General features: G+C 41.2%; 1 protein-coding gene across 2 annotated transcripts in view; it reads right to left on the bottom strand.

The window, feature by feature from the left end:
• Window positions 1-14175, bottom strand: part of brd4 (bromodomain containing 4) — a 53874-nt gene extending 39699 nt beyond the window's left edge. The window contains exons 1-2 of one of the 2 annotated variants that reach the window (XM_017701561.2): window positions 14103-14175; window positions 7274-7438 (exon numbers count right to left, since the gene is read on the bottom strand). The gene's annotated coding sequence lies outside the window, so the exon portion shown is untranslated. Of the gene's footprint in view, window positions 1-7273; window positions 7439-12941; window positions 13402-14102 lie in introns of those variants that run through there. The other variant, XM_037537312.1, reaches the window with a different exon arrangement.
• Between the last annotated feature and the right edge of the window lie 777 nt (window positions 14176-14952).

Here is a 14952-nt window from a genome sequence, read left to right as displayed (position 1 = left end):
AGTTCAGCAATAATCTCCACGTTTGAGCAAATGTGCCCATTGATAGTTTCTCACTTGACATTCAAAACATTTTTTTTACTTATTTTTAAACACACGCACACGCACAGTTTAAGCCTTGCACCCAGCCCACGTGCCATACGCATTTCTCCCAGGGATAATACAGCAGCTGCTAGAGTGACAAAGAGGTAGCCTGGACCCAGAGACATTCAAGAGAGGCTAGGACAACCCATGCCGGCACTGCCATTTGGGGCGTTTTTTTGGGGGGAGGGTGGGGAATCAGAGTCTTGCAGAGAGATGGAGGACAGAGTGGAATGGGGGTTGGGGGGTAGTAGGCAATGGAAGCACAGGAAGAAAATAACTCTGCGCAAGGAAGCGCCTTCAGACTTCTGAAGCCATTAATCATCCGAGCATTTGAGCAGCCAGAGCCATCAAGGACCTGGCTAGAGGAGAACAGAGGCAAGCAATTTACTGCGTGTGTGTGTGTGTGTGTGTGTGTGTGTGTGTGTGTGTGTGTGTATATACAGTCTCCAGGGGTGGGAATGGGATATTGGAAAGAAGCAGGTGAAGGTGAGCTAATGAATAAGAGAAAGACATACATGAGAGACAAAAAAATAAGACACACAAAGCCTTTTCATTCATTCCCCTCCTGAAATAAAGAGAAACTCTCCTTTCCTCCCATCTGTTCCTAACATAACTCCAACACACACACACACACACACACACACACACACACACACACACACACACACACACACACAGAGAGCACTACTCCTCCCATCTGTCATCTGAATGTGTGTGTGATGGGATGACACAGCAGTCACACACTGGCACAGTGGATCACCAGTAGGCACCCTCTTCACCCTCCTCTCTCCCTCCAGGGCCCTAACAAAGCCTACTGTACATCCCTGCACCATCCTTATCAATCCAGCAACCAATCAATGTCAAAACTGGCAGAAATCAGAATTCAACCTCTTTTAGTTACATACATACATACATAAATACTTTGAGCTTTACATACACTACTTCTCCAGACCAAACGAAAATTGTATCTATACATATGTCTGTGTCAGATATATTAAACAGACAATCAGCAACTCTGATTCAAGTCATTTGTTGACAATCATGACTCGAATCCGACTCGCCCGCGGTTGACGGGGGCCTCGAATCCGACTCACCCGCGGTTGACGGGGGCCTCGAATCCGACTCACCCGCGGTTGACGGGGGCCTCGATTCCGACTCACCCGCGGTTGACGGGGGCCTCGATTCCGACTCACCCGCGGTTGACGGGGGCCTCGATTCCGACTCACCCGCGGTTGACGGGGGCCTCGATTCCGACTCACCCGCGGTTGACGGGGGCCTCGATTCCGACTCACCCGCGGTTGACGGGGGGCCTCGAATCCGACTCACCCGCGGTTGACGGGGGGCCTCGAATCCGACTCACCCGCGGTTGACGGGGGGCCTCGAATCCGACTCGCCCACAGTTCACAGCGAGCATGTCCAAATTGTCTTCAGTGTGTCAATATTTTGTGTGATCATTATTTTGTGTGATGTGGCGCTGCCACACATGCTGGACACCATCTGAGTCAAACAAGATTATCTTGGTCTCGTCAGACCACACAACATGGTTCCAGTAATCCATGTTCTTGAACATGTTCCATGTTCTCGTCTTCAGCAAACTTGTTTGCGGGCTTTCTTGTGTGTCAGCTTCAGAAGAGGCTACCTTCTGGGATGACAGCCACGCAAACGTATGGTCTGAGCACTGACAGGCTGACCTCCCACTTCTTCAACCTCTGCAGCAAAGCTGGCAGCACTCATACTTCTATTTCTTGAAGCCAACCTCTGGATATGATGCTGAACAAGTAGACTCAACTTCTTCGGTCAATCCTGGCGAGGCCTGTTCCAAGTGCAACCTGTTCTGGAAAACCACTGTAAGACCTTGGCCACCATGCTATAGCTCAGTTTCAGGGTGTTAGGAGTCTTCTTATCGCCTAGGCCATCTTTGTGGAGAGCAACAATTCTATTTCTCACATCCTCAGAGTTCTTTGCCATGAGGTGCCATGTTGAATATCCAGTGGCCAGTATGAGCGAATTGTACCCAAAATACCAAATTTAACAGCCCTGCTCCCCATTCACATCTGGAACCATGTAACTCTAACAAGTCACATGATACCAGGGAGGTACGACAACACAATTGGGCACAATTTGGGCATGTTCACAGTGAGGCATACTCACTTGTGTTGCCAGCTATTTAGATATTAATGGCTGTGTGGTTTCCAGCCTGCTCCTGCATGCAACGCTGAAAACAAGTCCCATGCCACAAGATACTGTGGTAGGTCCTTTGAGAATCCACACTGGACACCAGTATCGGTACAGATACTACCCTACTTTCATCAATTAAAAAACAAAACAAAAACCACAATAACAAAAACAAACAAACAAAGAAACAACAACAACGCTTCAGTCTGATGGACCAAAAAAAAAAAAAAAAAAAAAAAAAAAAAAAAAAAAAAAGCAGTACATGCAGTAAATGCAGTGTTCAAAGAAATAAGGCAAAAATCTTGGGTGTAACAAGCTTTCATTTTTATGGGGTGGGTGGGGGAATCCTTGACTTCAGGGCTGCTGTTGTGTAGGCTATCAAAGTTCACAATGTTCAGTCTGAGCACACGTTATTACAGTAGAAATAAATATTTACTTATATATATTTTATACACAAGCACTATAACACTCAGTTTTGGTAGGACTCCTGCCGTAGGAATCGCAAAAACATAAACGGTATCTACCAGCTAATGCTACGGTGGTTGAGGTAGTCATCCAAGTTGCTAGCTTTATACATTAAGCAACAGTCAAATCTGAGACCCCTGAATATGGTTTTACTGTGTAGGATTCTCTGTATCACAAATAATTTCATAGGTACCGCCTAAGTTTTCTGTACAACTTAACAAATTCAACTTAAGGTGTTTTATGCAACCAGGTACAGAGCTCCAATATGAAGAGTCTAGAATACTAAACTGTAATGCAAAAAAGCCTGCAGAAGAAGGTTTTATATCTAACCTGCTCAGGCTAATGCTGTACAGGCCTTCAACCAAAGCAGACATGCTACCCAGTAGCTAAATGCAACTTCCTCTTTTGAAGGCAATTACCTCTATCCAGCAATACTCTAACTTGAATCTGTAAACTTTGGTAAAAGGACTGCAAATGTCAATCGCTGAATCAACTGTGCTTACTGATGCTGGATAGCAAAAACTGAACACACTTGTCTAAGGAGAAGCGCCAACACTATGCCTTTAACATTCCAATACCTTTGCAAATGCTGCATTATGTGTGATTCATTACATTGTATATACTTACAAAAAAGGCAAAAACTTTCTTGAAAAACAAAAGAAGAGAGAGTAATTTGTGGAAGTATACATTTGCACTGACACCTTAAAGAAAGCGGGATTCTTACCAAGCACACCTAGACTGAGGCTACACAATAAAATCAGCTTGAATCACCATTTCTGTTTTTGCCTTTAGTTAATCATGAATTACAAACAGGCAAAAGTGCAATTACCAAATGAGCGCAACAACAAATCTCTGAAATTTTCATTATATATAAATGTGAGTCCACAGCCTAATCTCATATTCCCCTGGACGGTACTGTCAGTGTTCTGAGAAACCACAGGCATTTCTATGCAGCGTGCTGCAACAACAAGAACAACAAAAAAAAAAATGTAAATTTAATTACTAACTGCATTTAATAATCACATTGACAGTACCTCATTTTTAGCAGGGTAGTAGGCCTAACCTAGATTTGACAGTGTTTGCATACCTTCCCTAAAGTTTAAACCTAAAAGTTAAAAGACTAGTCATGGACTGCTTTTATCAAATCCACATGCTTGCCCTCTGTGGAATGAGATCAGGGCTTTATTAAGTGCATTTCCATTTTTACTGCTATGTGCCATCAGCTCAGCATCTTCACAGTAACATGACCCATTCACGTGCCCTATAGTACATATGCCTTTCTTACACATGAAAATCAGATCACAAAACATTATTCCGGCTCTGAAACATTCAGGGTGTTGTTTCGAATTCTGTGCTCAAACAACATGCTGCCTCTATGGCTATGTTTACACAGCAGTGAAAAGTGGCCCAAATCAGATCTTTTTCTTCATATGTGACACAGATGTGTCATTTGTGTATCAGTGTGAACAGCAATGAATGACATTTTCCATTCCGATTTGAGATGCTTTTACATGTGGTACTGAAATTCAACCCGTATCAGATCTGCAGCAATGCAAAAAAAAAAAAAAGAGAGAGAGAGAAGACATATCGCAGCTGCTCTGTGTTCGAAAAGGTTTCGAACGAAATGGCCAAGCACGGCTGGAGGAGACCGAGGCTCCAGCGTTTAAAGAATTTGACGATCCAAAGAAGTGGCCGTGGCCGAATAACGTGCCCTTTTTATGGCCATCTCAAACACATTCTGTGTGATGAGCCCAGCTGTCAACCACTGGAACTTCATAATCGCCCCTGTGATGCTGGCGAAACTGAAAGCTCAAGGAGTGACAGGCGTTCACTGGCCGTCATGATCGTTTACCTCCGGACGAGCCTCGTGAAGTATTGTTTTTTTTTTTTGCACATGCGAGTCGGTTTAGGAGCTGATCTGTTCAGACTTATGTTGCAAACAGATCACATTTAAAAGATGATGTGAACAGCCAAACAAAAAAAACTGAATTTGGTGAGGAAATCAGATTCGGGCCATTTTTACCTGCTGTGTAAACGTAGCTAAAAGTGACAACATGGCTAAACAGTACTGCCATATTCACTCCAGAGGGTAAGTATGTAAGCAATGCTACATCGACAAACTAACATGGCAGTATGTCACCCACTGAAGACAAATATCGTGCAGAACCCCATAACTAAGTAATCAGCATCAGCTGCTGTACCGGTTAGCCCATTAGCTCATCTGAGAGAGAAACCTCTGATACTGATGTTGGGGTTTCTGGTGAAATATGTCCTTGAGTCATCATTAATAAAAGTTTTGTAATAATTATTTACTTAGAAATTATTTTAAAATAACTGAGGCAGAAAAGTCTATTCAGCGGAAGAACAGGCCTAACGTTTCCATATATGGAGAAAATTTCCGCTCCGGGCACAGAGAGAAAGGGCTTTACATGACAGGGGCCTTGATAGATAAGCGAACACCTGTCCTAGGAAATACTGCCTGCTCAGTGAAAACAAGCTAGCCTTCAATGAGGAAGCTAGCCTTTAATGAAGATAAGGATAAGGAGTGAGTAGGAACAGGCCATAACTCTTAAATAATGAGGAAGGTGCCCAGCTCGAGGTCAAGATGGCCCAATATGGAGAATGAATATTTTTTATTTTATATACACACATATACACACACACACACATTATATATACACACACACACACACACACACACATACATAATATATATATATATATATATATATATATATATATATATATATATATATATATATATATATATATATATATATATATACACACACACACACACACACACATACACACACACACACACAAATTCAGACATAATAGGGACTAAAAATATGTTCAAGGACATATAGAAAGGAGGGGCGATGAAATCACCCCTGGGAGGGGTAATGAGCTAACCCCAAACAGAATACAAAAAAGAATGTTTTATATTGTATCTTTGCATGTGTGGCTGTTGGGGAGCCATCCTGTCACTGAGGCTTAATAAACGAAGAAAGGAACATTTTCATCTCCTTCAAAAAGAATCCATCGGCTAAAGTTTGATTTTTCATTTTATCTTCATTTTTGCAAGAAAGCTTTTTAATCTTTTTGACTTTATTACCCTTTTTGCATCAGAGAACAGAATAAATTTAGCTCTAAAACCTAACTTGGAATTAATTAGTTGTAATGTAACCCCACATATGGGACTTGGGGGCGGAGGCTGGACTGCCCCAAGTCCCCAACACTGACTAGAAACTCTATTACAAAAAATGTAAACTTCTGCAGCGCAAGATTAATAAAATGCAGGTACTAGAGTGTAGAAGCCTGTGGTTAAATATTATCTGCTGACACTCATATGTTCCTTTAAATGTGGAACTACTGGTTCCTTTTTGTCTGTTCCAATTTATCAAACCTCCAAAAAAAATATTTTGATGCGTACTGTGTATCAAAAGTTTTTGTAGACAACAACCAAAATACCAATTCTGCGATTACTTTCTACAGGCCTTTTTAAGGACCAAAAAGATAAAAATACCAATATTTTATATATACCAATTTTTGTGGTGTGAACACTGAATGTAGCGTGCCAGACTGCTAGCCTGCAAGCTCAGCTTAAATTTCTCCGCTTATGAGACGACAGTGAATGGCGTAGGATATAGTTTCAATTGCTACTTGCAATTTGAAAACAGCACTCTTTCAAATTAATATTTCTTCATAACAAAATCAGTCAGCCCTACCTAAAATATAACAACATGTTTTTGCAGTATTACTGAATTCACATTCCTACCTCACACACCTAAAAAGCACTGCTAAGCTCAGTTCCAAACCATCACTAGTGCCTGAAACAGCAGAATTAACCTGGGGCGGCACCAAGTTTTAATTAGCGCAAAGAAAGAAAAAGGGAAAAAAGTAAGCTGCAGGGTAATTCATGGATGGCTGCAGGCAAAAAGGTTACTCGTGGCTTCTATTGCACCCAAGTCTGTCTAATTCAAAAAGTCTCCTCACGTGCATCAGTCTCTTTTCAAATAGGACTTGAAGCATCACAGTTTTTTAAAAAAAAAATTCCAAGATTAAAGAAAAGGACAGATGAAACATGTGCAACATCATGTAGTTCTACTGGACATTACAAAGCGTAACTCATTTCACTAAAAGGATGTCAAATGTCAGCTCTAACAGTATGTAATTATACGTAAATACAAAACAAAATGAGAGAGACTTAAGCTTCATAAAGCCTTAAGAGTGGACTCTATCGATATACACCATATAGAAAAGAAGGCTGAAAGAAGTAGCTCAACATACTCAACTAATAGAAATTACTGCCAGCAAACAACACAGGTGGAGGCCAATTTAAAGGACAACTTGTTACACCTGTTCTCATCTACAGCTGCCATAATTAACTGTTGCATAGTTACACCCTACGTAACCTGAGCAAGAACAGCTTTTGTCTCCAGCTTCATTGTGCTACGAGCGCTAGTAAGAACATTTACACAGGACGAGACTTGACAGGGTCCCAAAGGAGGGTTGGAAAATAAAAGAACAAATCGTGTGCTTGACTTACATTTTTAGCTCTCGTGTGTAGAGTCCTTCCCCTCTCTATCTGAGTGCACTCATCATCCCCAGCAGCACTCAGCAGAGGAGCTGCTCTCACCAGGCACAGAGAAATGTCAGTAGTTCTCAGGCAGGACGGCCGGGAGATCACACACGCTCAATCAGCGGGCAATGACTGAGGATATAAGAGAAAGAAAAAAAGAGAAAAAAACATCACCATGATATTCCCAATGGATGTCTACTCATTCACATTTTAAGTGGACAAACTTAGGCACGGGCAGCGATCAAAAGGGAAATGTCATACAATTAGCAGCTTGGCTCTCTGATCACATTTATACTGAACTGTTAGCTTACTGTGTCAGGTACAGCAGTTAAGCAGGACGATTTCATTTTCAAAACAGCCTACTAGCCTTTGTGGCCGAGTAGCTTCTGAAAGCTGAGTTGCTATATTAAGAAAACCCAACACTGTCAAAAGTATACACAAATGTGGGTCCTGCATGACAGAGCAAAAAGGCAATCATAGAAGTAAAGGTACACTAATTTTAGATTTTACATTTGCCACTTGTTAATTATACAAGCTAAAGGTTTTGTAAGATACTGTGCGTCTGCAAGGGCTGCAACTGTCAAATACTGTCATTTAATTAACAAAAAAACAAACAACAACAACAACAACAACAACAACACGCTCATATTTATTCTCAGAAATGCATACAGCTTGAAAACAGGCCAGCAAGCTAGACAGCAATCAAGAGCAGCAGGAAACTTTAGGCCACACTGGACAATTAAGACCGAAGGCTGGCTCAAACCACATAGATGGGAATAGACTAAATGAGCCAAATCTCCATCTCTAAAGCCTGGTGCCTGGTGTGACAACTGAGTGCTACTGTTGACAAGGCCATCACAATTATTACATAATAAACTGACTGCAATTACATGTACATAAACAGAAAACACATTAAATACACCATGACCCACATAAAAACAACAAACATTCTAACCTCTGACTCGTGTTATAAACTTATGAAGACCGCAGTTTATTTACGCTCAAGCTGTTTCTGTCATCAGTTGGGAGCAAAGTATTGACAGCTTGGAAGCAACATAGCTAGTCAACCAATTTAGCCAAAAATGTAGTTAAAAAAAGAATTACTTATTATTTATTCAGTTAATCACAATAATTTACATGGCACTTAAACCCCAGCTTACATTCCATGACTGTGGAAAGCCTACAAGAATTTAGCTTGACAAACGTGTTTCCCTTACTGAAGCACGCATGTTTATTATACTGATGAACTACAGAATGAGGAAGAGCAGAATGTTTTAGGGGACGCTGGAGTACTTCATTGCCTGAATTTTATTGATTTTACTACATTCCTAAATCATACGGAAAAAATCATTATATTTTTCATTACATTTAAAATCTTAATCCAGGTGGATTTTGTCCTAGTTTCTGCATTTTATAAATGTATTGGCATTGATTGACAGATTTGCACACACAAAATATCGGAAACTAGCATCTGTCTAGAATGTCGATATCAGTGCATCCTTAGCTGGTTTCTCAAATGTCTTCAAACTGTTTTTTTTCAAACTGTTAATTATTGATTTCCTATACATTTTTATCATTCACTCACTACATCCCTAATTAATATAGAGGTAGCTTCAGGCTGATGTCAGCAGATAATGCTTGATCAAATATCAGATGGTTTAAAAAAAAAAAAAGAAAAAAAAGAAAAAAAAAAAGATCCAATCCAATAACAAGCCTAGCCTGACACAACACTCACTCACAGTGTGATGTTAGCTGTGAATTTCTTCCTATAGGGTAGTAGAGCGCGAGTATGACGGCCTACTTTTAGGTGCTCAGCTTAGGTGAAGTTCTTTGGTTAAAAATACTGAATTTTAGATCTTAGTGGGTTTTTAAAGAACTGAATATTGGATAAATATCAGTTGACACTCAAGGTTTCAATATCAGAAAAGAAAAGTGGCAACATTGACAAGCTTAAGTTAATTTCTATTTAGCCTAATTCAGTCTTATTACTTCCCATTGGAAGTTGTTTGAGATTTTGGGCTAGGTCTGGGCAACAGTGCGATGTAACTGGATATTGTCGATGGTGATGTGTAAAAGGTGACAATCGCCGTTTTGGTAAAAGAACTGAGAGAGAATTGTAGAGGACAAATTAACCACTAAACAACTTCAAAAACATGCTGAGAAACTGGGCTTCACGTTTCAGAAGTGTGTGGCACCAGTAATCAGTTTTCCAGAGAGAGGGAGGTTTGAAACTGCCCATGTTATTTCTCTGTGCTACAAACTGTAATGATAGGTTTATCGCACAGATTACTGTTAATTTACTTTACACGAATGGAATCAAAAATGAATGCCAACGTCCTTTGAAACGTCAGCTCGCCTCAAAGTGACTTGCTGCAATAAAAGAACCTGCTAAGATGACAAAGTTAGCATAGAGCAGCTCAGTTAACTCTGATCTGGACAAGAAATTCCTCAGATCCTCATCTACGGCCAACATGCTGTATTTTCTGCACAGATTAACCGTGCCGGTTGTTAGCTGAATTAGTAAGTGATGCTGTAACGACAAACAATGCCTTGTTTTAAATGTGGAAAGCACAAGGACATTGCATCAGAAATCACTTGCAGTCTGAAACTCTATCGATGACTGCGATTTTTTTAACTACCAAATATTGCGCTAATTATTTGTAGTATATGGCACAAGCTTATTCAGGAGTAGACGATATCTATTTGTATGATACCATTTTCCCACTACTGACTTTCTTTTTTGGGCTTTTCCTTTTGACATATGGTGCGTCTCATCTTGAAACACGTAGATGTACGCTGCATTAGGTGGCATTTCCATCAGTACCGTCTATTCGAGAAAATATTGTTAATATCTGTGTGGAAGACTGACATAGTTGGGCCGACAAGCAATCAATTTCTCTGAATCTAGTTTCCCACACTGTTCACACATTCTTGCACACTCTCATTCAGAGGTTACATCCACAATTAGGCCAAACATGGAGTCACCATGGCAACCAAACTTCAAAGCCTACTAAGAGAATTTTTTGGGGGAAACCCACACAAACCAATCAATGCAACATAGGCTGATACAAGACTAACCTGCCCAACCTGAATTAAAGCGATGAGCAATATTATGTAATACTACTCCATTTGACCCTTTAACCCCTTTCGGCACCTAGTTTGACCCAAACCTCTCCTGCAATCCGTATGCACTTTGCACTGCATAATAGGTAGGTACACATCCACAGCCAATGAGCAGAAAAGGTACACAAAGTTTGCACATTGACCAGATACAGCCCACGACCAGATACAGCCCATGACTTCAAAGTTCAAAAATTCACTGAAAAATCAGCCTTATAATTCTGTCCACAACCAATCACAACCTACCAAATGTTCTATTGCATAGCCCATAAAAAAAGGGGCAAAATTACAAAGCCCAGGCTTCAAGATGCATTCCACTGCTGTTTTTAGCAGCATGTCATGCAGTGTCAGAAACCACATAAGCAAGTCTGAGAAAACAACTCAGCACTGTCGGAGGCCGGAGTATAGAGCTTTAAGTATTCATGATGCTAATCGGTGGGGTATAAGATCCATTATTTGTTAGCTACATTGGCTTCACAAAAAAACGAGGAATAATTGCAGACACTGAGACACTGTTCCTTATTTGGCATGTAAATGATTGAAATAACAGTTTGACCAATGCTAACAGATTAAAAAAAAAAAAAAAAAGTTTGCTACATTTTGCATAAAAAAATTAAAAAAATCCCACCAGTTTCAATTTGAACAGATGGGTTTATCGTTCAAGCTGAAAAATGTTATTGAATTGTACGCATTATAGTGCAATAGGCAACTGGTTTTCCTTGATAGGCTTACTACAAAATGAGGCGCATAGCTGAAGAAAAAAAAAAAAAAAAATAGTGCTCAGGACCACTTTCAAGAAATGACAACACAACCACAACAATATATCACAAGCAAACATCCTCAAGCAATAAGAGAGACAACTATTTGGTCCATGTTCTCCAAGACAAAGTGTGCTGCATGGCAGTGTGAGGACATCACACATGGACGTACATAACAAAGAAGAAATGATGATACTGTTCCAGGCCATTTAATTCACATGTCACACATATCAGTCCTACTTCCCATGGTTCAAACATGGGTTTCTCAGCTCATTACTACAGAATTTAGTTGATGTGTGCACTCATAAGCATGTGTATATGAAGTACTGTACAATGGCTTCAAACATGCAATCCAAGCAATCAGATTTCAGAACCAGAACTACTTGCTCTATAACTGATATTTTAATAGGTCACGTCTTTGATTTGAGGCTTGTTAACGATTAATGGCCAGATTACTAAGGTGGGTTATCAGACAAGAAAATCTGCCAAACTCTGCATCCCTATTCCTGCTTCTGTTCTTGTATGCATTATAAGAAAAGCACTCACAGCACCCTTCACATTCAGCGTTTCATGGTGGCTCCATGCAGATATTTAGGAAAAAGAAGGCTGCAGCAGCTGACAGTAACATCTGTCAGGAAGACCTGGCTCTTCATTCTGTTGACACAAGCTGATCAAGGGAAAAATTCCCACACCACTCTCTGACAAAACTACCATGCCACCCCGCCTGTACTGCTGTTCTCAGTTTAAAGCATGTAGAGCATTTATCTAAAAACACATCTACATCTACTTATTTCACCAATGACATTATACACATACCATCACTTTCATTTCTTATATAAAAATACAAATGAGCAAACAGACACCATGTTTCACTGATTACCTTTAAACAGTATCACAGCGATTCTCAGAAAACTGAATTAAAGCCATTCCTAGAAAGCCTAAATGCCTGCCTTGTGGTCACCACATGTGGACTAAACCCAGGCCTTTGAAGATCTTAAGAATAGTCAGGGGGAAAGGAAATAAAGAAACATAAGGAAAAACTAAGCCCACAGACAGCTCTACTAGAGGTACAACAGGGGGATTTTTTTATTTTTAAGTACTTATTGTCCTGCACTTTATTTGTAGTTTTTAAATTAAAGAGAGCTCTAAACCGTAGCAAAATCCAGCCTGATTCTAAACACAAGAACAAGGAAACTCATATAAGACCTCCAAACAATAAAGTATGAAAATCAACTCTGGATATTTGCACCCAGGCATTTTGGGTTAATACACTGAAGCAGAATATCGTTGGTACTACATGAACGCTAACTACCAGTCATACACTGAAGAACAAACACTATAAATTATCACGAGATTGGGAAACTTGGTAGAAAAGCTTACAGTCTTCTACAGTCACACGGAATCTGCTCCTGACCTAAGGGCCCGTTTGCAAGCAAATAAGTGCAATAGTTACGATGACATGAAATTGTTTTTTGTTGATAGCGTTGGCTGTGGGATGAGCAGCAACGGTTCGCAGTGTAAACGTGACAGGAGATGAAGCTTTAAGAAACATTAGAAGCTCCACTGTCATCCTGATATAAGGATATTTGCGCATCAGCAGTGGGTGGCTGGTAAAAACGAAGGATGCTGCTGCTGCTGCGGTGCCGAAAGATGCTGCTTAACCGCAAACCGAAAGCTCGACGATGCTAGCTGGGTTAGCCTGTAACAAGCCGGCAAGTTTGAGAACAGAAAAAAACACAAATGATTCTCAAAATCACCTTTGAGCTCAAAAGGCAGCCTCGGGGACGAGTAAAATCAGCGTGTGGCTGCGTGTTATCGTACAATGTCTTTTCTGAAACCCCAATTAAAAAGAAAACGTTTATCCAGTCCTCCGGGGGAGAAGCGCACAAAATGGCGACTCCGCGCAGCTCGGACTCCTTATTTTGAAGCCTCGGCAGCGTTTGGCGGCCTCGCCGTTAGTTTTTCTGAACTTGCTTCCAAAAACGCGAACCGGGTCGCGATAAAAACGACACTAGGCGTCAAGAATCGACATTAAAATGGCGAATGTCGCTCTGCGTATTCTCTCCTGCCTTGAAAAAGTGCTATGCTAACCTATCCGACCCGCACCGAAGCTGCTAATAGCTAATGTTAGCCGGGCTACGCTCCGACTTTACGTTGTCGTGCGTAGCCAAGTGCAGAATACGAATCTGACGTTTCTTGACCTGTCAGACACGGCACAAATGCACAAATCCAAAGACATACATCACCCCACAATAAACACCACGTATTTAACGCTGCACTGTCACACAAATAACGAAACAAAGCGCTAAGCCCGCTGCCTATATGTAAAACCGAACATACGCAAGTGTGCGTATTATTCCTGCAGAAAGCTACGTAGAATCTCCCCGTTCCCTCATTCCCGAAGAAAGACACGTGAGATTTCGCGCGGTCCGACACCTTTGCTTACACAAGCCTACGCAAACAGCGTTGCGGGGAGCCAGCGTTGCGTAACGCCAGCCTGCTTTTTGCTCCGCGTACACGGCTCCTACGCACAGAAAGGTACGTATCTGCCTTTCTTGTATACGCCCGCTGCAAATGGCCTGGGTCTGCTAAAGCTAGCTAATAAAAACAACCCGGCCACAAACAGCCAACCTCTACGTTTCCTCTTCGTCTGTGTATACAAACGCATCACAGAACACCCCGAGGCAACCGACGGCGCGACAGTGAGCGGTCTGGAAGTGTCAGAATAGTTTTTATATCCGCATCTCTATAGCCGAGGCCTCTTCTCCAGTCTCCTTGCCGACACGATGACTCAAAATATTGACTGAGACACTCGACAAAGTCTCATAGAATAAGAACATTACATGGTTGCAGGCATCGTTAAGGGGTCTTTAACGCAAAGACGCGGCAAACGACAGACTGATATGCGGCTTATTTACCTTATTTTGTTCGGTTGTCAAGCCTGCGCGGGCTCTTTCTCTTTTTTTCCTCCCAGAATCCAGAACAAACAGCTCTTAGACGTCGATGACGTCATGCGCGTGCTGCACGCACGAAGCGTAAGGAGCAGCGCTGACATGAGAGTAAATAAAAATGAATTATAATATTCGTATTAACAATAAACAAATGCACGAAAGTGTCCTGTTTGGAATTTCGACTCTTTATCTACCGGGGAAGTATGTTTGGCTGAAAAATTACAGACTCACAGCGGGAATTTTCCCGTTCCACCTTAAACGGTGCAGCCGTTACTTTCTGGAGGCTCAGTTACATTCTGGCCTCAGGCGCCAGAACGTTAATGCTACACTGTTTAAGGTGGAACGGGGGAATTCAAACAAGAGGCTTCAGCTTCGTAGCTCAGAAATCCGGCGTTACCATTGTAAACTCAGTTGACAGGGGATGTTTTTCTAAAATGATAATTATATTTCTTAGAAACTCGAATAACTGTGCAGCTCGAAACTGAATAGCAAAGCGGCATAAATGTAAATGGGCTGTCATAATCGCGCCGAGGCTGAGGTAAAACTATCCACATTGCGACGCCATGTGGTAAGAACAGGAAGGAAGATTTAAAGCGGCATTCGGTCTAAATCAGTGTAATTTGTTAAAAGGTGAACGCCACCGATTAAAAAAAATCTACATAATTAAATCATTGCGATATAAACAACGTCATTCATAGTGGCTTGATGTGAAATGATCCGCTCTAGAGAAACGTGCCGAATCAGGAACAAGGCGTCCATCTCTAAAAGCTCCCTCACAGAAAGTTATTACGTGAAATGAATATGAAGAAGCTGCCTG

Source organism: Pygocentrus nattereri, chromosome 1, assembly GCF_015220715.1.
Source record: "Pygocentrus nattereri isolate fPygNat1 chromosome 1, fPygNat1.pri, whole genome shotgun sequence".
Lineage (NCBI taxonomy): Eukaryota > Metazoa > Chordata > Actinopteri > Characiformes > Serrasalmidae > Pygocentrus > Pygocentrus nattereri.
Note: the sequence above shows the minus strand (reverse complement) of the source record. Positions and strands in the feature narration are given on the sequence as shown.